The sequence below is a fragment of the Schistocerca gregaria genome, chromosome 3, assembly GCF_023897955.1.
Source record: "Schistocerca gregaria isolate iqSchGreg1 chromosome 3, iqSchGreg1.2, whole genome shotgun sequence".
NCBI lineage: Eukaryota > Metazoa > Arthropoda > Insecta > Orthoptera > Acrididae > Schistocerca > Schistocerca gregaria.
Window position 1 is genome coordinate 20,471,594 of NC_064922.1, and position 22,192 is coordinate 20,493,785.

Genomic DNA, 22,192 nt, shown 5'->3' on the forward strand with positions numbered 1-22,192 from the left:
GCAGTTGGACGACAAGAGTTTTACGCAGTAGCAAAGAGCGAGGCACTGAGTTGGCATGAACAATGGAGAGCACAATGGGGCTCGAGATGTGCTTGTTACCTCAGGTGCTGTGTGATTGTCGACAAGGAATGAAATGGACCAATTTGTGACCGCCCTTTCAATTTAAGACGTTCAAAACAGACGGAATTTGCATTCGTAATACCAGAGCATCGAAACTACTTGGAACTCTTGTGTATATGAACGTGTCCGCGCCTTTGTATTCTGGTACCTTCGCCGCTACAAACCAACCAACCATCGTGTCCGTGCACATCAGAGTCGCAAAGAATGGAGAATAGCCAGGCTTGGTCGTGTGTGTAGCTGTAGCTCAGTTGGCACATCGTTCGCTTAGCGTGTAAACGGTCTCGGGTTCAAGCCCTGGCTCCTCCATGTTTTGTGGTCAGTGCATGGTAAGTGTTGGTCGCGGCGAACATAAACGCACGCAAGAGGTTGCAAAACCAGCGTCACAGACTGATATGATGTATACTGTCATAAGGAGAGCAAGATGTAAGTGTGGGGACCGGCTGTTATCGTGCTGTCATCGAGTGCAGATCTGTCTTAGGTATCACGGCTTAACGTCATTGAAGTCTAGAGGTGGATAACACGTTCGTCTTACTCAGAGCGGTGTCTGAACTCTATTTTCGACGTTATGCGTGCCACTTTCATTGTGGCCAACTACGATTCGATACAGAATGCACGAAACCTGAAAGACACCCTCACTGATACATAGAGAGTAGTGTTTGTCTGCGGAATAATGGGAGTGCAAGGGTCTGTGACGTTGATATGACTGTATGTAGCACTACTAGTTACCGGGGGCGGGTGGGCGTAGCTCAGATGGTAGAGCGCTCGCTTAGCGTGCGAGAGGTACTGGGATCGATACCCAGCGCCTCCAGAATTTTTAACACACCTACATGCGCACCTTGCCATGCAAGTGGAATAATTCCCAACCGGCAGAGGTGTGTAGGCAGATACAAGCGAACGACTAGCATCCACAATTGCGCCGATTCACGTAAATCCCACTGCACGTTCCCATTCTTTGCGTGCAGTCGGCTGCTACTGGTGTTGCTGGTTGTGACTGCTGATAACAGATGCCGTAGCAATCAATTCATGGAGTGAGTTGTATGTTTTGCGATAGTCTGTCTCTGACAAGGAAGCACAGGTGATATAGGTGCGAACACAGGAAGCTTGCAGCCCCTCGCTACCTGCAGACACAGAGCAGCCACACTAGAAGAGCGGCCTAAGCCGTAGGCGAAATGTGCTCATTCGCTTTTGCGCGACGTCGAACTATAAATAAGGCTGTCACTAGCGTGAGCGTCGTGTAAAGTCGGAAAAGTCATCTGCATGGGTGACTGCCAAGTTTGGGGAGCGTTTCGTAGTACGGTCAGTGCAAAGGGGACGCGGAAACTTATTGTGTCCCAGTGTTTTGCAGTTGGACGACAAGAGTTTTACGCAGTAGCAAAGAGCGAGGCACTGAGTTGGCATGAACAATGGAGAGCACAATGGGGCTCGAGATGTGCTTGTTACCTCAGGTGCTGTGTGATTGTCGACAAGGAGTGAAATGGACCAATTTGTGACCGCCCTTTCAATTTAAGACGTTCAAAACAGACGGAATTTGCATTCGTAATACCAGAGCATCGAAACTACTTGGAACTCTTGTGTATATGAACGTGTCCGCGCCTTTGTATTCTGGTACCTTCGCCGCTACAAACCAACCAACCATCGTGTCCGTGCACATCAGAGTCGCAAAGAATGGAGAATAGCCAGGCTTGGTCGTGTGTGTAGCTGTAGCTCAGTTGGCACATCGTTCGCTTAGCGTGTAAACGGTCTCGGGTTCAAGCCCTGGCTCCTCCATGTTTTGTGGTCAGTGCATGGTAAGTGTTGGTCGCGGCGAACATAAACGCACGCAAGAAGTTGCAAGACCAGCGTCACAAACTGATATTATGTTTACTGTCATAAGGAGAGCAAGGTGTAAGTGTGGGGACCGGCTGTTATCGTGGTGTCATCGAGTGCAGATCTGTCTTAGGTATCACGGCTTAACGTCATTGAAGTCTAGAGGTGGACAACACGTTCGTCTTACTCAGAGCGGTGTCTGAACTCTATTTTCGACGTTATGCGTGCCACTTTCATTGTGGCCAACTACGATTCGATACAGAATGCACGAAACCTGAAAGACTCCCTCACTGATACATAGAGAGTAGCGTTTGTCTGCAAAATAATGGGAGTGCAAGGGTCTGTGACGTTGCTATGACTGTATGTAGCACTACTAGTTACCGGGGGGGGGGGGGGGGGGGTGGGCGTAGCTCAGATGGTAGAGCGCTCGCTTAGCGTGCGAGAGGTACTGGGATCGATACCCAGCGCCCCCAGAATTTTTAACACACCTACATGCGCACCTTGCCATGCAAGTGGAATAATTCCCAACCGGCAGAGGTGTGTAGGCAGATACAAGCGAACGACTAGCATCCACAATTGCGCCGATTCACGTAAATCCCACTGCACGTTCCCATTCTTTGCGTGCAGTCGTCTGCTACTGGTGTTGCTGGTTGTGACTGCTGATAACAGATGCCGTAGCAATCAATTCATGGAGTGAGTTGTATGTTTTGCGATAGTCTGTCTCTGACAAGGAAGCACAGGTGATATAGGTGCGAACACAGGAAGCTTGCAGCCCCTCGCTACCTGCAGACACAGAGCAGCCACACTAGAAGAGCGGCTTAAGCCGTAGGCGAAATGTGCTCATTCGCTTTTGCGCGACGTCGAACTATAAATAAGGCTGTCACTAGCGTGAGCGTCGTGTAAAGTCGGAAAAGTCATCTGCATGGGTGATTGCCAAGTTTGGGGAGCGTTTCGTAGTACGGTCAGTGCAAAGGGGACGCGGAAACTTATTGTGTCCCAGTGTTTTGCAGTTGGACGACAAGAGTTTTACGCAGTAGCAAAGAGCGAGGCACTGAGTTGGCATGAACAATGGAGAGCACAATGGGGCTCGAGATGTGCTTGTTACCTCAGGTGCTGTGTGATTGTCGACAAGAAGTGAAATGGACCAATTTGTGACCGCCCTTTCAATTTAAGACGTTCAAAACAGACGGAATTTGCATTCGTAATACCAGAGCGTCGAAACTACTTGGAACTCTTGTGTATATGAACGTGTCCGCGCCTTTGTATTCTGGTACCTTCGCCGCTACAAACCAACCAACCATCGTGTCCGTGCACATCAGAGTCGCAAAGAATGGAGAATAGCCAGGCTTGGTCGTGTGTGTAGCTGTAGCTCAGTTGGCAGATCGTTCGCTTTGCGTGTGAACGGTCTCGGGTTCAAGCCCTGGCTCCTCCATGTTTTGTGGTCAGTGCATGGTAAGTGTTGGTCGCGGCGAACATAAACGCACGCAAGAAGTTGCAAAACCAGCGTCACAGACTGATATGATGTATACTGTCATAAGGAGAGCAAGATGTAAGTGTGGGGACCGGCTGTTATCGTGGTGTCATCGAGTGCAGATCTGTCTTAGGTATCACGGCTTAACGTCATTGAAGTCTAGAGGTGGATAACACGTTCGTCTTACTCAGAGCGGTGTCTGAACTCTATTTTCGACGTTATGCGTGCCACTTTCATTGTGGCCAACTACGATTCGATACAGAATGCACGAAACCTGAAAGACACCCTCACTGATACATAGAGAGTAGTGTTTGTCTGCAGAATAATGGGAGTGCAAGGGTCTGTGACGTTGATATGACTGTATGTAGCACTACTAGTTACCGGGGGGGGTGGGCGTAGCTCAGATGGTAGAGCGCTCGCTTAGCGTGCGAGAGGTACTGGGATCGATACCCAGCGCCTCCAGAATTTTTAACACACCTACATGCGCACCTTGCCATGCAAGTGGAATAATTCCCAACCGGCAGAGGTGTGTAGGCAGATACAAGCGAACGACTAGCATCCACAATTGCGCCGATTCACGTAAATCCCACTGCACGTTCCCATTCTTTGCGTGCAGTCGGCTGCTACTGGTGTTGCTGGTTGTGACTGCTGATAACAGATGCCGTAGCAATCAATTCATGGAGTGAGTTGTATGTTTTGCGATAGTCTGTCTCTGACAAGGAAGCACAGGTGATATAGGTGCGAACACAGGAAGCTTGCAGCCCCTCGCTACCTGCAGACACAGAGCAGCCACACTAGAAGAGCGGCCTAAGCCGTAGGCGAAATGTGCTCATTCGCTTTTGCGCGACGTCGAACTATAAATAAGGCTGTCACTAGCGTGAGCGTCGTGTAAAGTCGGAAAAGTCATCTGCATGGGTGACTGCCAAGTTTGGGGAGCGTTTCGTAGTACGGTCAGTGCAAAGGGGACGCGGAAACTTATTGTGTCCCAGTGTTTTGCAGTTGGACGACAAGAGTTTTACGCAGTAGCAAAGAGCGAGGCACTGAGTTGGCATGAACAATGGAGAGCACAATGGGGCTCGAGATGTGCTTGTTACCTCAGGTGCTGTGTGATTGTCGACAAGGAGTGAAATGGACCAATTTGTGACCGCCCTTTCAATTTAAGACGTTCAAAACAGACGGAATGTGCATTCGTAATACCAGAGCATCGAAACTACTTGGAACTCTTGTGTATATGAACGTGTCCGCGCCTTTGTATTCTGGTACCTTCGCCGCTACAAACCAACCAACCATCGTGTCCGTGCACATCAGAGTCGCAAAGAATGGAGAATAGCCAGGCTTGGTCGTGTGTGTAGCTGTAGCTCAGTTGGCAGATCGTTCGCTTAGCGTGTAAACGGTCTCGGGTTCAAGCCCTGGCTCCTCCATGTTTTGTGGTCAGTGCATGGTAAGTGTTGGTCGCGGCGAACATAAACGCACGCAAGAAGTTGCAAAACCAGCGTCACAGACTGATATGATGTTTACTGTCATAAGGAGAGCAAGGTGTAAGTGTGGGGACCGGCTGTTATCGTGGTGTCATCGAGTGCAGATCTGTCTTAGGTATCACGGCTTAACGTCCTTGAAGTCTAGAGGTGGACAACACGTTCGTCTTACTCAGAGCGGTGTCTGAACTCTATTTTCGACGTTATGCGTGCCACTTTCATTGTGGCCAACTACGATTCGATACAGAATGCACGAAACCTGAAAGACTCCCTCACTGATACATAGAGAGTAGTGTTTGTCTGCGGAATAATGGGAGTGCAAGGGTCTGTGACGTTGCTATGACTGTATGTAGCACTACTAGTTACCGGGGGGGTGGGCGTAGCAAAGATGGTAGAGCGCTCGCTTAGCGTGCGAGAGGTACTGGGATCGATACCCAGCGCCCCCAGAATTTTTAACACACCTACATGCGCACCTTGCCATGCAAGTGGAATAATTCCCAACCGGCAGAGGTGTGTAGGCAGATACAAGCGAACGACTAGCATCCACAATTGCGCCGATTCACGTAAATCCCACTGCACGTTCCCATTCTTTGCGTGCAGTCGTCTGCTACTGGTGTTGCTGGTTGTGACTGCTGATAACAGATGCCGTAGCAATCAATTCATGGAGTGAGTTGTATGTTTTGCGATAGTCTGTCTCTGACAAGGAAGCACAGGTGATATAGGTGCGAACACAGGAAGCTTGCAGCCCCTCGCTACCTGCAGACACAGAGCAGCCACACTAGAAGAGCGGCTTAAGCCGTAGGCGAAATGTGCTCATTCGCTTTTGCGCGACGTCGAACTATAAATAAGGCTGTCACTAGCGTGAGCGTCGTGTAAAGTCGGAAAAGTCATCTGCATGGGTGATTGCCAAGTTTGGGGAGCGTTTCGTAGTACGGTCAGTGCAAAGGGGACGCGGAAACTTATTGTGTCCCAGTGTTTTGCAGTTGGACGACAAGAGTTTTACGCAGTAGCAAAGAGCGAGGCACTGAGTTGGCATGAACAATGGAGAGCACAATGGGGCTCGAGATGTGCTTGTTACCTCAGGTGCTGTGTGATTGTCGACAAGAAGTGAAATGGACCAATTTGTGACCGCCCTTTCAATTTAAGACGTTCAAAACAGACGGAATTTGCATTCGTAATACCAGAGCGTCGAAACTACTTGGAACTCTTGTGTATATGAACGTGTCCGCGCCTTTGTATTCTGGTACCTTCGCCGCTACAAACCAACCAACCATCGTGTCCGTGCACATCAGAGTCGCAAAGAATGGAGAATAGCCAGGCTTGGTCGTGTGTGTAGCTGTAGCTCAGTTGGCAGATCGTTCGCTTTGCGTGTGAACGGTCTCGGGTTCAAGCCCTGGCTCCTCCATGTTTTGTGGTCAGTGCATGGTAAGTGTTGGTCGCGGCGAACATAAACGCACGCAAGAAGTTGCAAAACCAGCGTCACAGACTGATATGATGTATACTGTCATAAGGAGAGCAAGATGTAAGTGTGGGGACCGGCTGTTATCGTGGTGTCATCGAGTGCAGATCTGTCTTAGGTATCACGGCTTAACGTCATTGAAGTCTAGAGGTGGATAACACGTTCGTCTTACTCAGAGCGGTGTCTGAACTCTATTTTCGACGTTATGCGTGCCACTTTCATTGTGGCCAACTACGATTCGATACAGAATGCACGAAACCTGAAAGACACCCTCACTGATACATAGAGAGTAGTGTTTGTCTGCAGAATAATGGGAGTGCAAGGGTCTGTGACGTTGATATGACTGTATGTAGCACTACTAGTTACCGGGGGGGGTGGGCGTAGCTCAGATGGTAGAGCGCTCGCTTAGCGTGCGAGAGGTACTGGGATCGATACCCAGCGCCTCCAGAATTTTTAACACACCTACATGCGCACCTTGCCATGCAAGTGGAATAATTCCCAACCGGCAGAGGTGTGTAGGCAGATACAAGCGAACGACTAGCATCCACAATTGCGCCGATTCACGTAAATCCCACTGCACGTTCCCATTCTTTGCGTGCAGTCGGCTGCTACTGGTGTTGCTGGTTGTGACTGCTGATAACAGATGCCGTAGCAATCAATTCATGGAGTGAGTTGTATGTTTTGCGATAGTCTGTCTCTGACAAGGAAGCACAGGTGATATAGGTGCGAACACAGGAAGCTTGCAGCCCCTCGCTACCTGCAGACACAGAGCAGCCACACTAGAAGAGCGGCCTAAGCCGTAGGCGAAATGTGCTCATTCGCTTTTGCGCGACGTCGAACTATAAATAAGGCTGTCACTAGCGTGAGCGTCGTGTAAAGTCGGAAAAGTCATCTGCATGGGTGACTGCCAAGTTTGGGGAGCGTTTCGTAGTACGGTCAGTGCAAAGGGGACGCGGAAACTTATTGTGTCCCAGTGTTTTGCAGTTGGACGACAAGAGTTTTACGCAGTAGCAAAGAGCGAGGCACTGAGTTGGCATGAACAATGGAGAGCACAATGGGGCTCGAGATGTGCTTGTTACCTCAGGTGCTGTGTGATTGTCGACAAGGAGTGAAATGGACCAATTTGTGACCGCCCTTTCAATTTAAGACGTTCAAAACAGACGGAATGTGCATTCGTAATACCAGAGCATCGAAACTACTTGGAACTCTTGTGTATATGAACGTGTCCGCGCCTTTGTATTCTGGTACCTTCGCCGCTACAAACCAACCAACCATCGTGTCCGTGCACATCAGAGTCGCAAAGAATGGAGAATAGCCAGGCTTGGTCGTGTGTGTAGCTGTAGCTCAGTTGGCAGATCGTTCGCTTAGCGTGTAAACGGTCTCGGGTTCAAGCCCTGGCTCCTCCATGTTTTGTGGTCAGTGCATGGTAAGTGTTGGTCGCGGCGAACATAAACGCACGCAAGAAGTTGCAAAACCAGCGTCACAGACTGATATGATGTTTACTGTCATAAGGAGAGCAAGGTGTAAGTGTGGGGACCGGCTGTTATCGTGGTGTCATCGAGTGCAGATCTGTCTTAGGTATCACGGCTTAACGTCCTTGAAGTCTAGAGGTGGACAACACGTTCGTCTTACTCAGAGCGGTGTCTGAACTCTATTTTCGACGTTATGCGTGCCACTTTCATTGTGGCCAACTACGATTCGATACAGAATGCACGAAACCTGAAAGACTCCCTCACTGATACATAGAGAGTAGTGTTTGTCTGCGGAATAATGGGAGTGCAAGGGTCTGTGACGTTGCTATGACTGTATGTAGCACTACTAGTTACCGGGGGGGTGGGCGTAGCAAAGATGGTAGAGCGCTCGCTTAGCGTGCGAGAGGTACTGGGATCGATACCCAGCGCCTCCAGAATTTTTAACACACCTACATGCGCACCTTGCCATGCAAGTGGAATAATTCCCAACCGGCAGAGGTGTGTAGGCAGATACAAGCGAACGACTAGCATCCACAATTGCGCCGATTCACGTAAATCCCACTGCACGTTCCCATTCTTTGCGTGCAGTCGGCTGCTACTGGTGTTGCTGGTTGTGACTGCTGATAACAGATGCCGTAGCAATCAATTCATGGAGTGAGTTGTATGTTTTGCGATAGTCTGTCTCTGACAAGGAAGCACAGGTGATATAGGTGCGAACACAGGAAGCTTGCAGCCCCTCGCTACCTGCAGACACAGAGCAGCCACACTAGAAGAGCGGCCTAAGCCGTAGGCGAAATGTGCTCATTCGCTTTTGCGCGACGTCGAACTATAAATAAGGCTGTCACTAGCGTGAGCGTCGTGTAAAGTCGGAAAAGTCATCTGCATGGGTGACTGCCAAGTTTGGGGAGCGTTTCGTAGTACGGTCAGTGCAAAGGGGACGCGGAAACTTATTGTGTCCCAGTGTTTTGCAGTTGGACGACAAGAGTTTTACGCAGTAGCAAAGAGCGAGGCACTGAGTTGGCATGAACAATGGAGAGCACAATGGGGCTCGAGATGTGCTTGTTACCTCAGGTGCTGTGTGATTGTCGACAAGGAGTGAAATGGACCAATTTGTGACCGCCCTTTCAATTTAAGACGTTCAAAACAGACGGAATTTGCATTCGTAATACCAGAGCATCGAAACTACTTGGAACTCTTGTGTATATGAACGTGTCCGCGCCTTTGTATTCTGGTACCTTCGCCGCTACAAACCAACCAACCATCGTGTCCGTGCACATCAGAGTCGCAAAGAATGGAGAATAGCCAGGCTTGGTCGTGTGTGTAGCTGTAGCTCAGTTGGCAGATCGTCCGCTTAGCGTGTGAACGGTCTCGGGTTCAAGCCCTGGTTCCTCCATGTTTTGTGGTCAGTGCATGGTAAGTGTTGGTCGCGGCGAACATAAACGCACGCAAGAAGTTGCAAAACCAGCGTCACAGACTGATATGATGTATACTGTCATAAGGAGAGCAAGATGTAAGTGTGGGGACCGGCTGTTATCGTGGTGTCATCGAGTGCAGATCTGTCTTAGGTATCACGGCTTAACGTCATTGAAGTCTAGAGGTGGATAACACGTTCGTCTTACTCAGAGCGGTGTCTGAACTCTATTTTCGACGTTATGCGTGCCACTTTCATTGTGGCCAACTACGATTCGATACAGAATGCACGAAACCTGAAAGACACCCTCACTGATACATAGAGAGTAGTGTTTGTCTGCGGAATAATGGGAGTGCAAGGGTCTGTGACGTTGATATGACTGTATGTAGCACTACTAGTTACCGGGGAGGTGGGCGTAGCTCAGATGGTAGAGCGCTCGCTTAGCGTGCGAGAGGTACTGGGATCGATACCCAGCGCCTCCAGAATTTTGAACACACCTACATGCGCACCTTGCCATGCAAGTGGAATAATTCCCAACCGGCAGAGGTGTGTAGGCAGATACAAGCGAACGACTAGCATCCACAATTGCGCCGATTCACGTAAATCCCACTGCACGTTCCCATTCTTTGCGTGCAGTCGGCTGCTACTGGTGTTGCTGGTTGTGACCGCTGATAACAGATGCCGTAGCAATCAATTCATGGAGTGAGTTGTATGTTTTGCGATAGTCTGTCTCTGACAAGGAAGCACAGGTGATATAGGTGCGAACACAGGAAGCTTGCAGTCCCTCGCTACCTGCAGACACAGAGCAGCCACACTAGAAGAGCGGCCTAAGCCGTAGGCGAAATGTGCTCATTCGCTTTTGCGCGACGTCGAACTATAAATAAGGCTGTCACTAGCGTGAGCGTCGTGTAAAGTCGGAAAAGTCATCTGCATGGGTGACTGCCAAGTTTGGGGAGCGTTTCGTAGTACGGTCAGTGCAAAGGGGACGCGGAAACTTATTGTGTCCCAGTGTTTTGCAGTTGGACGACAAGAGTTTTACGCAGTAGCAAAGAGCGAGGCACTGAGTTGGCATGAACAATGGAGAGCACAATGGGGCTCGAGATGTGCTTGTTACCTCAGGTGCTGTGTGATTGTCGACAAGGAGTGAAATGGACCAATTTGTGACCGCCCTTTCAATTTAAGACGTTCAAAACAGACGGAATTTGCATTCGTAATACCAGAGCATCGAAACTACTTGGAACTCTTGTGTATATGAACGTGTCCGCGCCTTTGTATTCTGGTACCTTCGCCGCTACAAACCAACCAACCATCGTGTCCGTGCACATCAGAGTCGCAAAGAATGGAGAATAGCCAGGCTTGGTCGTGTGTGTAGCTGTAGCTCAGTTGGCAGATCGTTCGCTTAGCGTGTGAACGGTCTCGGGTTCAAGCCCTGGCTCCTCCATGTTTTGTGGTCAGTGCATGGTAAGTGTTGGTCGCGGCAAACATAAACGCACGCAAGAAGTTGCAAAACCAGCGTCACAGACTGATATGATGTATACTGTCATAAGGAGAGCAAGATGTAAGTGTGGGGACCGGCTGTTATCGTGGTGTCATCGAGTGCAGATCTGTCTTAGGTATCACGGCTTAACGTCATTGAAGTCTAGAGGTGGACAACACGTTCGTCTTACTCAGAGCGGTGTCTGAACTCTATTTTCGACGTTATGCGTGCCACTTTCATTGTGGCCAACTACGATTCGATACAGAATGCACGAAACCTGAAAGACACCCTCACTGATACATAGAGAGTAGTGTTTGTCTGCGGAATAATGGGAGTGCAAGGGTCTGTGACGTTGATATGACTGTATGTAGCACTACTAGTTACGGGGGGGCGTGGGCGTAGCTCAGATGGTAGAGCGCTCGCTTAGCGTGCGAGAGGTACTGGGATCGATACCCAGCGCCTCCAGAATTTTTAACACACCTACATGCGCACCTTGCCATGCAAGTGGAATAATTCCCAACCAGCAGAGGTGTGTAGGCAGATACAAGCGAACGACTAGCATCCACAATTGCGCCGATTCACGTAAATCCCACTGCACGTTCCCATTCTTTGCGTGCAGTCGGCTGCTACTGGTGTTGCTGGTTGTGACTGCTGATAACAGATGCCGTAGCAATCAATTCATGGAGTGAGTTGTATGTTTTGCGATAGTCTGTCTCTGACAAGGAAGCACAGGTGATATAGGTGCGAACACAGGAAGCTTGCAGCCCCTCGCTACCTGCAGACACAGAGCAGCCACACTAGAAGAGCGGCCTAAGCCGTAGGCGAAATGTGCTCATTCGCTTTTGCGCGACGTCGAACTATAAATAAGGCTGTCACTAGCGTGAGCGTCGTGTAAAGTCGGAAAAGTCATCTGCATGGGTGACTGCCAAGTTTGGGGAGCGTTTCGTAGTACGGTCAGTGCAAAGGGGACGCGGAAACTTATTGTGTCCCAGTGTTTTGCAGTTGGACGACAAGAGTTTTACGCAGTAGCAAAGAGCGAGGCACTGAGTTGGCATGAACAATGGAGAGCACAATGGGGCTCGAGATGTGCTTGTTACCTCAGGTGCTGTGTGATTGTCGACAAGGAGTGAAATGGACCAATTTGTGACCGCCCTTTCAATTTAAGACGTTCAAAACAGACGGAATTTGCATTCGTAATACCAGAGCATCGAAACTACTTGGAACTCTTGTGTATATGAACGTGTCCGCGCCTTTGTATTCTGGTACCTTCGCCGCTACAAACCAACCAACCATCGTGTCCGTGCACATCAGAGTCGCAAAGAATGGAGAATAGCCAGGCTTGGTCGTGTGTGTAGCTGTAGCTCAGTTGGCAGATCGTTCGCTTAGCGTGTGAACGGTCTCGGGTTCAAGCCCTGGCTCCTCCATGTTTTGTGGTCAGTGCATGGTAAGTGTTGGTCGCGGCGAACATAAACGCACGCAAGAAGTTGCAAAACCAGCGTCACAGACTGATATGATGTATACTGTCATAAGGAGAGCAAGATGTAAGTGTGGGGACCGGCTGTTATCGTGGTGCCATCGAGTGCAGATCTGTCTTAGGTATCACGGCTTAACGTCATTGAAGTCTAGAGGTGGATAACACGTTCGCCTTACTCAGAGCGGTGTCTGAACTCTATTTTCGACGTTATGCGTGCCACTTTCATTGTGGCCAACTACGATTCGATACAGAATGCACGAAACCTGAAAGACACCCTCACTGATACATAGAGAGTAGTGTTTGTCTGCGGAATAATGGGAGTGCAAGGGTCTGTGACGTTGATATGACTGTATGTAGCACTACTAGTTACCGGGGGGGGTGGGCGTAGCTCAGATGGTAGAGCGCTCGCTTAGCGTGCGAGAGGTACTGGGATCGATACCTAGCGCCTCCAGAATTTTTAACACACCTACATGCGCACCTTGCCATGCAAGTGGAATAATTCCCAACCGGCAGAGGTGTGTAGGCAGATACAAGCGAACGACTAGCATCCACAATTACGCCGATTCACGTAAATCCCACTGCACGTTCCCATTCTTTGCGTGCAGTCGGCTGCTACTGGTGTTGCTGGTTGTGACTGCTGATAACAGATGCCGTAGCAATCAATTCATGGAGTGAGTTGTATGTTTTGCGATAGTCTGTCTCTGACAAGGAAGCACAGGTGATATAGGTGCGAACACAGGAAGCTTGCAGCCCCTCGCTACCTGCAGACACAGAGCAGCCACACTAGAAGAGCGGCCTAAGCCGTAGGCGAAATGTGCTCATTCGCTTTTGCGCGACGTCGAACTATAAATAAGGCTGTCACTAGCGTGAGCGTCGTGTAAAGTCGGAAAAGTCATCTGCATGGGTGACTGCCAAGTTTGGGGAGCGTTTCGTAGTACGGTCAGTGCAAAGGGGACGCGGAAACTTATTGTGTCCCAGTGTTTTGCAGTTGGACGACAAGAGTTTTACGCAGTAGCAAAGAGCGAGGCACTGAGTTGGCATGAACAATGGAGAGCACAATGGGGCTCGAGATGTGCTTGTTACCTCAGGTGCTGTGTGATTGTCGACAAGGAGTGAAATGGACCAATTTGTGACCGCCCTTTCAATTTAAGACGTTCAAAACAGACGGAATTTGCATTCGTAATACCAGAGCGTCGAAACTACTTGGAACTCTTGTGTATATGAACGTGTCCGCGCCTTTGTATTCTGGTACCTTCGCCGCTACAAACCAACCAACCATCGTGTCCGTGCACATCAGAGTCGCAAAGAATGGAGAATAGCCAGGCTTGGTCGTGTGTGTAGCTGTAGCTCAGTTGGAAGATCGTTTGCTTAGCGTGTGAACGGTCTCGGGTTCAAGCCCTGGCTCCTCCATGTTTTGTGGTCAGTGCATGGTAAGTGTTGGTCGCGGCAAACATAAACGCACGCAAGAAGTTGCAAAACCAGCGTCACAGACTGATATGATGTATACTGTCATAAGGAGAGCAAGATGTAAGTGTGGGGACCGGCTGTTATCGTGGTGTCATCGAGTGCAGATCTGTCTTAGGTATCACGGCTTAACGTCATTGAAGTCTAGAGGTGGACAACACGTTCGTCTTACTCAGAGCGGTGTCTGAACTCTATTTTCGACGTTATGCGTGCCACTTTCATTGTGGCCAACTACGATTCGATACAGAATGCACGAAACCTGAAAGACACCCTCACTGATACATAGAGAGTAGTGTTTGTCTGCGGAATAATGGGAGTGCAAGGGTCTGTGACGTTGATATGACTGTATGTAGCACCACTAGTTATCAGGGGGTTGGGTGTAGCTCAGATGGTAGAGCGCTCGCTTAGCGTGCGAGAGGTACTGGGATCGATACCCAGCGCCTCCAGAATTTTTAACACACCTACATGCGCACCTTGCCATGCAAGTGGAATAATTCCCAACCGGCAGAGGTGTGTAGGCAGATACAAGTGAACGACTAGCATCCACAATTGCGCCGATTCACGTAAATCCCACTGCACGTTCCCATTCTTTGCGTGCAGTCGGCTGCTACTGGTGTTGCTGGTTGTGACTGCTGATAACAGATGCCGTAGCAATCAATTCATGGAGTGAGTTGTATGTTTTGCGATAGTCTGTCTCTGACAAGGAAGCACAGGTGATATAGGTGCGAACACAGGAAGCTTGCAGCCCCTCGCTACCTGCAGACACAGAGCAGCCACACTAGAAGAGCGGCCTAAGCCGTAGGCGAAATGTGCTCATTCGCTTTTGCGCGACGTCGAACTATAAATAAGGCTGTCACTAGCGTGAGCGTCGTGTAAAGTCGGAAAAGTCATCTGCATGGGTGACTGCCAAGTTTGGGGAGCGTTTCGTAGTACGGTCAGTGCAAAGGGGACGCGGAAACTTATTGTGTCCCAGTGTTTTGCAGTTGGACGACAAGAGTTTTACGCAGTAGCAAAGAGCGAGGCACTGAGTTGGCATGAACAATGGAGAGCACAATGGGGCTCGAGATGTGCTTGTTACCTCAGGTGCTGTGTGATTGTCGACAAGGAGTGAAATGGACCAATTTGTGACCGCCCTTTCAATTTAAGACGTTCAAAACAGACGGAATTTGCATTCGTAATACCAGAGCATCGAAACTACTTGGAACTCTTGTGTATATGAACGTGTCCGCGCCTTTGTATTCTGGTACCTTCGCCGCTACAAACCAACCAACCATCGTGTCCGTGCACATCAGAGTCGCAAAGAATGGAGAATAGCCAGGCTTGGTCGTGTGTGTAGCTGTAGCTCAGTTGGCAGATCGTTCGCTTAGCGTGTGAACGGTCTCGGGTTCAAGCCCTGGCTCCTCCATGTTTTGTGGTCAGTGCATGGTAAGTGTTGGTCGCGGCGAACATAAACGCACGCAAGAAGTTGCAAAACCAGCGTCACAGACTGATATGATGTATACTGTCATAAGGAGAGCATGATGTAAGTGTGGGGACCGGCTGTTATCGTGGTGCCATCGAGTGCAGATCTGTCTTAGGTATCACGGCTTAACGTCATTGAAGTCTAGAGGTGGATAACACGTTCGTCTTACTCAGAGCGGTGTCTGAACTCTATTTTCGACGTTATGCGTGCCACTTTCATTGTGGCCAACTACGATTCGATACAGAATGCACGAAACCTGAAAGACACCCTCACTGATACATAGAGAGTAGTGTTTGTCTGCGGAATAATGGGAGTGCAAGGGTCTGTGACGTTGATATGACTGTATGTAGCACTACTAGTTACCGGGGGGGGGGGTGGGCGTAGCTCAGATGGTAGAGCGCTCGCTTAGCGTGCGAGAGGTACTGGGATCGATACCTAGCGCCTCCAGAATTTATAACACACCTACATGCGCACCTTGCCATGCAAGTGGAATAATTCCCAACCGGCAGAGGTGTGTAGGCAGATACAAGCGAACGACTAGCATCCACAATTGCGCCGATTCACGTAAATCCCACTGCACGTTCCCATTCTTTGCGTGCAGTCGGCTGCTACTGGTGTTGCTGGTTGTGACTGCTGATAACAGATGCCGTAGCAATCAATTCATGGAGTGAGTTGTATGTTTTGCGATAGTCTGTCTCTGACAAGGAAGCACAGGTGATATAGGTGCGAACACAGGAAGCTTGCAGCCCCTCGCTACCTGCAGACACAGAGCAGCCACACTAGAAGAGCGGCCTAAGCCGTAGGCGAAATGTGCTCATTCGCTTTTGCGCGACGTCGAACTATAAATAAGGCTGTCACTAGCGTGAGCGTCGTGTAAAGTCGGAAAAGTCATCTGCATGGGTGACTGCCAAGTTTGGGGAGCGTTTCGTAGTACGGTCAGTGCAAAGGGGACGCGGAAACTTATTGTGTCCCAGTGTTTTGCAGTTGGACGACAAGAGTTTTACGCAGTAGCAAAGAGCGAGGCACTGAGTTGGCATGAACAATGGAGAGCACAATGGGGCTCGAGATGTGCTTGTTACCTCAGGTGCTGTGTGATTGTCGACAAGGAGTGAAATGGACCAATTTGTGACCGCCCTTTCAATTTAAGACGTTCAAAACAGACGGAATTTGCATTCGTAATACCAGAGCATCGAAACTACTTGGAACTCTTGTGTATATGAACGTGTCCGCGCCTTTGTATTCTGGTACCTTCGCCGCTACAAACCAACCAACCATCGTGTCCGTGCACATCAGAGTCGCAAAGAATGGAGAATAGCCAGGCTTGGTCGTGTGTGTAGCTGTAGCTCAGTTGGCAGATCGTTTGCTTAGCGTGTGAACGGTCTCGGGTTCAAGCCCTGGCTCCTCCATGTTTTGTGGTCAGTGCATGGTAAGTGTTGGTCGCGGCAAACATAAACGCACGCAAGAAGTTGCAAAACCAGCGTCACAGACTGATATGATGTATACTGTCATAAGGAGAGCAAGATGTAAGTGTGGGGACCGGCTGTTATCGTGGTGTCATCGAGTGCAGATCTGTCTTAGGTATCACGGCTTAACGTCATTGAAGTCTAGAGGTGGACAACACGTTCGTCTTACTCAGAGCGGTGTCTGAACTCTATTTTCGACGTTATGCGTGCCACTTTCATTGTGGCCAACTACGATTCGATACAGAATGCACGAAACCTGAAAGACACCCTCACTGATACATAGAGAGTAGTGTTTGTCTGCGGAATAATGGGAGTGCAAGGGTCTGTGACGTTGATATGACTGTATGTAGCACCACTAGTTATCAGGGGGTTGGGTGTAGCTCAGATGGTAGAGCGCTCGCTTAGCGTGCGAGAGGTACTGGGATCGATACCCAGCGCCTCCAGAATTTTTAACACACCTACATGCGCACCTTGCCATGCAAGTGGAATAATTCCCAACCGGCAGAGGTGTGTAGGCAGATACAAGTGAACGACTAGCATCCACAATTGCGCCGATTCACGTAAATCCCACTGCACGTTCCCATTCTTTGCGTGCAGTCGGCTGCTACTGGTGTTGCTGGTTGTGACTGCTGATAACAGATGCCGTAGCAATCAATTCATGGAGTGAGTTGTATGTTTTGCGATAGTCTGTCTCTGACAAGGAAGCACAGGTGATATAGGTGCGAACACAGGAAGCTTGCAGCCCCTCGCTACCTGCAGACACAGAGCAGCCACACTAGAAGAGCGGCCTAAGCCGTAGGCGAAATGTGCTCATTCGCTTTTGCGCGACGTCGAACTATAAATAAGGCTGTCACTAGCGTGAGCGTCGTGTAAAGTCGGAAAAGTCATCTGCATGGGTGACTGCCAAGTTTGGGGAGCGTTTCGTAGTACGGTCAGTGCAAAGGGGACGCGGAAACTTATTGTGTCCCAGTGTTTTGCAGTTGGACGACAAGAGTTTTACGCAGTAGCAAAGAGCGAGGCACTGAGTTGGCATGAACAATGGAGAGCACAATGGGGCTCGAGATGTGCTTGTTACCTCAGGTGCTGTGTGATTGTCGACAAGGAGTGAAATGGACCAATTTGTGACCGCCCTTTCAATTTAAGACGTTCAAAACAGACGGAATTTGCATTCGTAATACCAGAGCATCGAAACTACTTGGAACTCTTGTGTATATGAACGTGTCCGCGCCTTTGTATTCTGGTACCTTCGCCGCTACAAACCAACCAACCATCGTGTCCGTGCACATCAGAGTCGCAAAGAATGGAGAATAGCCAGGCTTGGTCGTGTGTGTAGCTGTAGCTCAGTTGGCAGATCGTTCGCTTAGCGTGTGAACGGTCTCGGGTTCAAGCCCTGGCTCCTCCATGTTTTGTGGTCAGTGCATGGTAAGTGTTGGTCGCGGCAAACATAAACGCACGCAAGAAGTTGCAAAACCAGCGTCACAGACTGATATGATGTATACTGTCATAAGGAGAGCAAGATGTAAGTGTGGGGACCGGCTGTTATCGTGGTGTCATCGAGTGCAGATCTGTCTTAGGTATCACGGCTTAACGTCATTGAAGTCTAGAGGTGGACAACACGTTCGTCTTACTCAGAGCGGTGTCTGAACTCTATTTTCGACGTTATGCGTGCCACTTTCATTGTGGCCAACTACGATTCGATACAGAATGCACGAAACCTGAAAGACACCCTCACTGATACATAGAGAGTAGTGTTTGTCTGCGGAATAATGGGAGTGCAAGGGTCTGTGACGTTGATATGACTGTATGTAGCACTACTAGTTACGGGGGGGGGTGGGCGTAGCTCAGATGGTAGAGCGCTCGCTTAGCGTGCGAGAGGTACTGGGATCGATACCCAGCGCCCCCAGAATTTTTAACACACCTACATGCGCACCTTGCCATGCAAGTGGAATAATTCCCAACCAGCAGAGGTGTGTAGGCAGATACAAGCGAACGACTAGCATCCACAATTGCGCCGATTCACGTAAATCCCACTGCACGTTCCCATTCTTTGCGTGCAGTCGGCTGCTACTGGTGTTGCTGGTTGTGACTGCAGATAACAGATGCCGTAGCAATCAATTCATGGAGTGAGTTGTATGTTTTGCGATAGTCTGTCTCTGACAAGGAAGCACAGGTGATATAGGTGCGAACACAGGAAGCTTGCAGCCCCTCGCTACCTGCAGACACAGAGCAGCCACACTAGAAGAGCGGCCTAAGCCGTAGGCGAAATGTGCTCATTCGCTTTTGCGCGACGTCGAACTATAAATAAGGCTGTCACTAGCGTGAGCGTCGTGTAAAGTCGGAAAAGTCATCTGCATGGGTGACTGCCAAGTTTGGGGAGCGTTTCGTAGTACGGTCAGTGCAAAGGGGACGCGGAAACTTATTGTGTCCCAGTGTTTTGCAGTTGGACGACAAGAGTTTTACGCAGTAGCAAAGAGCGAGGCACTGAGTTGGCATGAACAATGGAGAGCACAATGGGGCTCGAGATGTGCTTGTTACCTCAGGTGCTGTGTGATTGTCGACAAGGAGTGAAATGGACCAATTTGTGACCGCCCTTTCAATTTAAGACGTTCAAAACAGACGGAATTTGCATTCGTAATACCAGAGCATCGAAACTACTTGGAACTCTTGTGTATATGAACGTGTCCGCGCCTTTGTATTCTGGTACCTTCGCCGCTACAAACCAACCAACCATCGTGTCCGTGCACATCAGAGTCGCAAAGAATGGAGAATAGCCAGGCTTGGTCGTGTGTGTAGCTGTAGCTCAGTTGGCAGATCGTTTGCTTAGCGTGTGAACGGTCTCGGGTTCAAGCCCTGGCTCCTCCATGTTTTGTGGTCAGTGCATGGTAAGTGTTGGTCGCGGCAAACATAAACGCACGCAAGAAGTTGCAAAACCAGCGTCACAGACTGATATGATGTATACTGTCATAAGGAGAGCAAGATGTAAGTGTGGGGACCGGCTGTTATCGTGGTGTCATCGAGTGCAGATCTGTCTTAGGTATCACGGCTTAACGTCATTGAAGTCTAGAGGTGGACAACACGTTCGTCTTACTCAGAGCGGTGTCTGAACTCTATTTTCGACGTTATGCGTGCCACTTTCATTGTGGCCAACTACGATTCGATACAGAATGCACGAAACCTGAAAGACACCCTCACTGATACATAGAGAGTAATGTTTGTCTGCGGAATAATGGGAGTGCAAGGGTCTGTGACGTTGATATGACTGTATGTAGCACCACTAGTTATCAGGGGGTTGGGTGTAGCTCAGATGGTAGTGCGCTCGCTTAGCGTGCGAGAGGTACTGGGATCGATACCCAGCGCCTCCAGAATTTTTAACACACCTACATGCGCACCTTGCCATGCAAGTGGAATAATTCCCAACCGGCAGAGGTGTGTAGGCAGATACAAGTGAACGACTAGCATCCACAATTGCGCCGATTCACGTAAATCCCACTGCACGTTCCCATTCTTTGCGTGCAGTCGGCTGCTACTGGTGTTGCTGGTTGTGACTGCTGATAACAGATGCCGTAGCAATCAATTCATGGAGTGAGTTGTATGTTTTGCGATAGTCTGTCTCTGACAAGGAAGCACAGGTGATATAGATGCGAACACAGGAAGCTTGCAGCCCCTCGCTACCTGCAGACACAGAGCAGCCACACTAGAAGAGCGGCCTAAGCCGTAGGCGAAATGTGCTCATTCGCTTTTGCGCGACGTCGAACTATAAATAAGGCTGTCACTAGCGTGAGCGTCGTGTAAAGTCGGAAAAGTCATCTGCATGGGTGACTGCCAAGTTTGGGGAGCGTTTCGTAGTACGGTCAGTGCAAAGGGGACGCGGAAACTTATTGTGTCCCAGTGTTTTGCAGTTGGACGACAAGAGTTTTACGCAGTAGCAAAGAGCGAGGCACTGAGTTGGCATGAACAATGGAGAGCACAATGGGGCTCGAGATGTGCTTGTTACCTCAGGTGCTGTGTGATTGTCGACAAGGAGTGAAATGGACCAATTTGTGACCGCCCTTTCAATTTAAGACGTTCAAAACAGACGGAATTTGCATTCGTAATACCAGAGCATCGAAACTACTTGGAACTCTTGTGTATATGAACGTGTCCGCGCCTTTGTATTCTGGTACCTTCGCCGCTACAAACCAACCAACCATCGTGTCCGTGCACATCAGAGTCGCAAAGAATGGAGAATAGCCAGGCTTGGTCGTGTGTGTAGCTGTAGCTCAGTTGGCAGATCGTTCGCTTAGCGTGTGAACGGTCTCGGGTTCAAGCCCTGGCTCCTCCATGTTTTGTGGTCAGTGCATGGTAAGTGTTGGTCGCGGCAAACATAAACGCACGCAAGAAGTTGCAAAACCAGCGTCACAGACTGATATGATGTATACTGTCATAAGGAGAGCAAGATGTAAGTGTGGGGACCGGCTGTTATCGTGGTGTCATCGAGTGCAGATCTGTCTTAGGTATCACGGCTTAACGTCATTGAAGTCTAGAGGTGGACAACACGTTCGTCTTACTCAGAGCGGTGTCTGAACTCTATTTTCGACGTTATGCGTGCCACTTTCATTGTGGCCAACTACGATTCGATACAGAATGCACGAAACCTGAAAGACACCCTCACTGATACATAGAGAGTAGTGTTTGTCTGCGGAATAATGGGAGTGCAAGGGTCTGTGACGTTGATATGACTGTATGTAGCACTACTAGTTACCGGGGGGGTGGGCGTAGCTCAGATGGTAGAGCGCTCGCTTAGCGTGCGAGAGGTACTGGGATCGATACCCAGCGCCTCCAGAATTTTTAACACACCTACATGCGCACCTTGCCATGCAAGTGGAATAATTCCCAACCGGCAGAGGTGTGTAGGCAGATACAAGCGAACGACTAGCATCCACAATTGCGCCGATTCACGTAAATCCCACTGCACGTTCCCATTCTTTGCGTGCAGTCGGCTGCTACTGGTGTTGCTGGTTGTGACTGCTGATAACAGATGCCGTAGCAATCAATTCATGGAGTGAGTTGTATGTTTTGCGATAGTCTGTCTCTGACAAGGAAGCACAGGTGATATAGGTGCGAACACAGGAAGCTTGCAGCCCCTCGCTACCTGCAGACACAGAGCAGCCACACTAGAAGAGCGGCCTAAGCCGTAGGCGAAATGTGCTCATTCGCTTTTGCGCGACGTCGAACTATAAATAAGGCTGTCACTAGCGTGAGCGTCGTGTAAAGTCGGAAAAGTCATCTGCATGGGTGACTGCCAAGTTTGGGGAGCGTTTCGTAGTACGGTCAGTGCAAAGGGGACGCGGAAACTTATTGTGTCCCAGTGTTTTGCAGTTGGACGACAAGAGTTTTACGCAGTAGCAAAGAGCGAGGCACTGAGTTGGCATGAACGGTGGAGAGCACAATGGGGCTCGAGATGTGCTTGTTACCTCAGGTGCTGTGTGATTGTCGACAAGGAGTGAAATGGACCAATTTGTGACCGCCCTTTCAATTTAAGACGTTCAAAACAGACGGAATTTGCGTTCGTAATACCAGAGCATCGAAACTACTTGGAACTCTTGTGTATATGAACGTGTCCGCGCCTTTGTATTCTGGTACCTTCGCCGCTACAAAC

The 22,192-nt window shown here is 49.6% G+C and overlaps 8 non-coding genes across 8 annotated transcripts; all 8 read left to right on the top strand.

Moving 5' to 3' along the window:
* Nucleotides 1–854: 854 nt before the first annotated feature.
* On the top strand, nucleotides 855–928 carry Trnaa-agc (transfer RNA alanine (anticodon AGC)). Its single transcript has one exon. It is a non-coding gene; the product is annotated as a tRNA-Ala (tRNA).
* Nucleotides 929–2,325: 1,397 nt separating this feature from the next.
* Nucleotides 2,326–2,399, top strand: Trnaa-agc (transfer RNA alanine (anticodon AGC)). The gene has a single exon. It is a non-coding gene; the product is annotated as a tRNA-Ala (tRNA).
* A 1,386-nt stretch (nucleotides 2,400–3,785) lies between these two features.
* Trnaa-agc (transfer RNA alanine (anticodon AGC)) lies at nucleotides 3,786–3,859 on the top strand. The gene has a single exon. It is a non-coding gene; the product is annotated as a tRNA-Ala (tRNA).
* A 2,845-nt stretch (nucleotides 3,860–6,704) lies between these two features.
* Nucleotides 6,705–6,778, top strand: Trnaa-agc (transfer RNA alanine (anticodon AGC)). The gene has a single exon. It is a non-coding gene; the product is annotated as a tRNA-Ala (tRNA).
* A 2,844-nt stretch (nucleotides 6,779–9,622) lies between these two features.
* Trnaa-agc (transfer RNA alanine (anticodon AGC)) lies at nucleotides 9,623–9,696 on the top strand. Its single transcript has one exon. It is a non-coding gene; the product is annotated as a tRNA-Ala (tRNA).
* A 1,387-nt stretch (nucleotides 9,697–11,083) lies between these two features.
* Nucleotides 11,084–11,156, top strand: Trnaa-agc (transfer RNA alanine (anticodon AGC)). The gene has a single exon. It is a non-coding gene; the product is annotated as a tRNA-Ala (tRNA).
* Nucleotides 11,157–18,383: 7,227 nt separating this feature from the next.
* Trnaa-agc (transfer RNA alanine (anticodon AGC)) lies at nucleotides 18,384–18,457 on the top strand. The gene has a single exon. It is a non-coding gene; the product is annotated as a tRNA-Ala (tRNA).
* A 2,844-nt stretch (nucleotides 18,458–21,301) lies between these two features.
* Nucleotides 21,302–21,375, top strand: Trnaa-agc (transfer RNA alanine (anticodon AGC)). Its single transcript has one exon. It is a non-coding gene; the product is annotated as a tRNA-Ala (tRNA).
* Nucleotides 21,376–22,192: the final 817 nt, after the last annotated feature.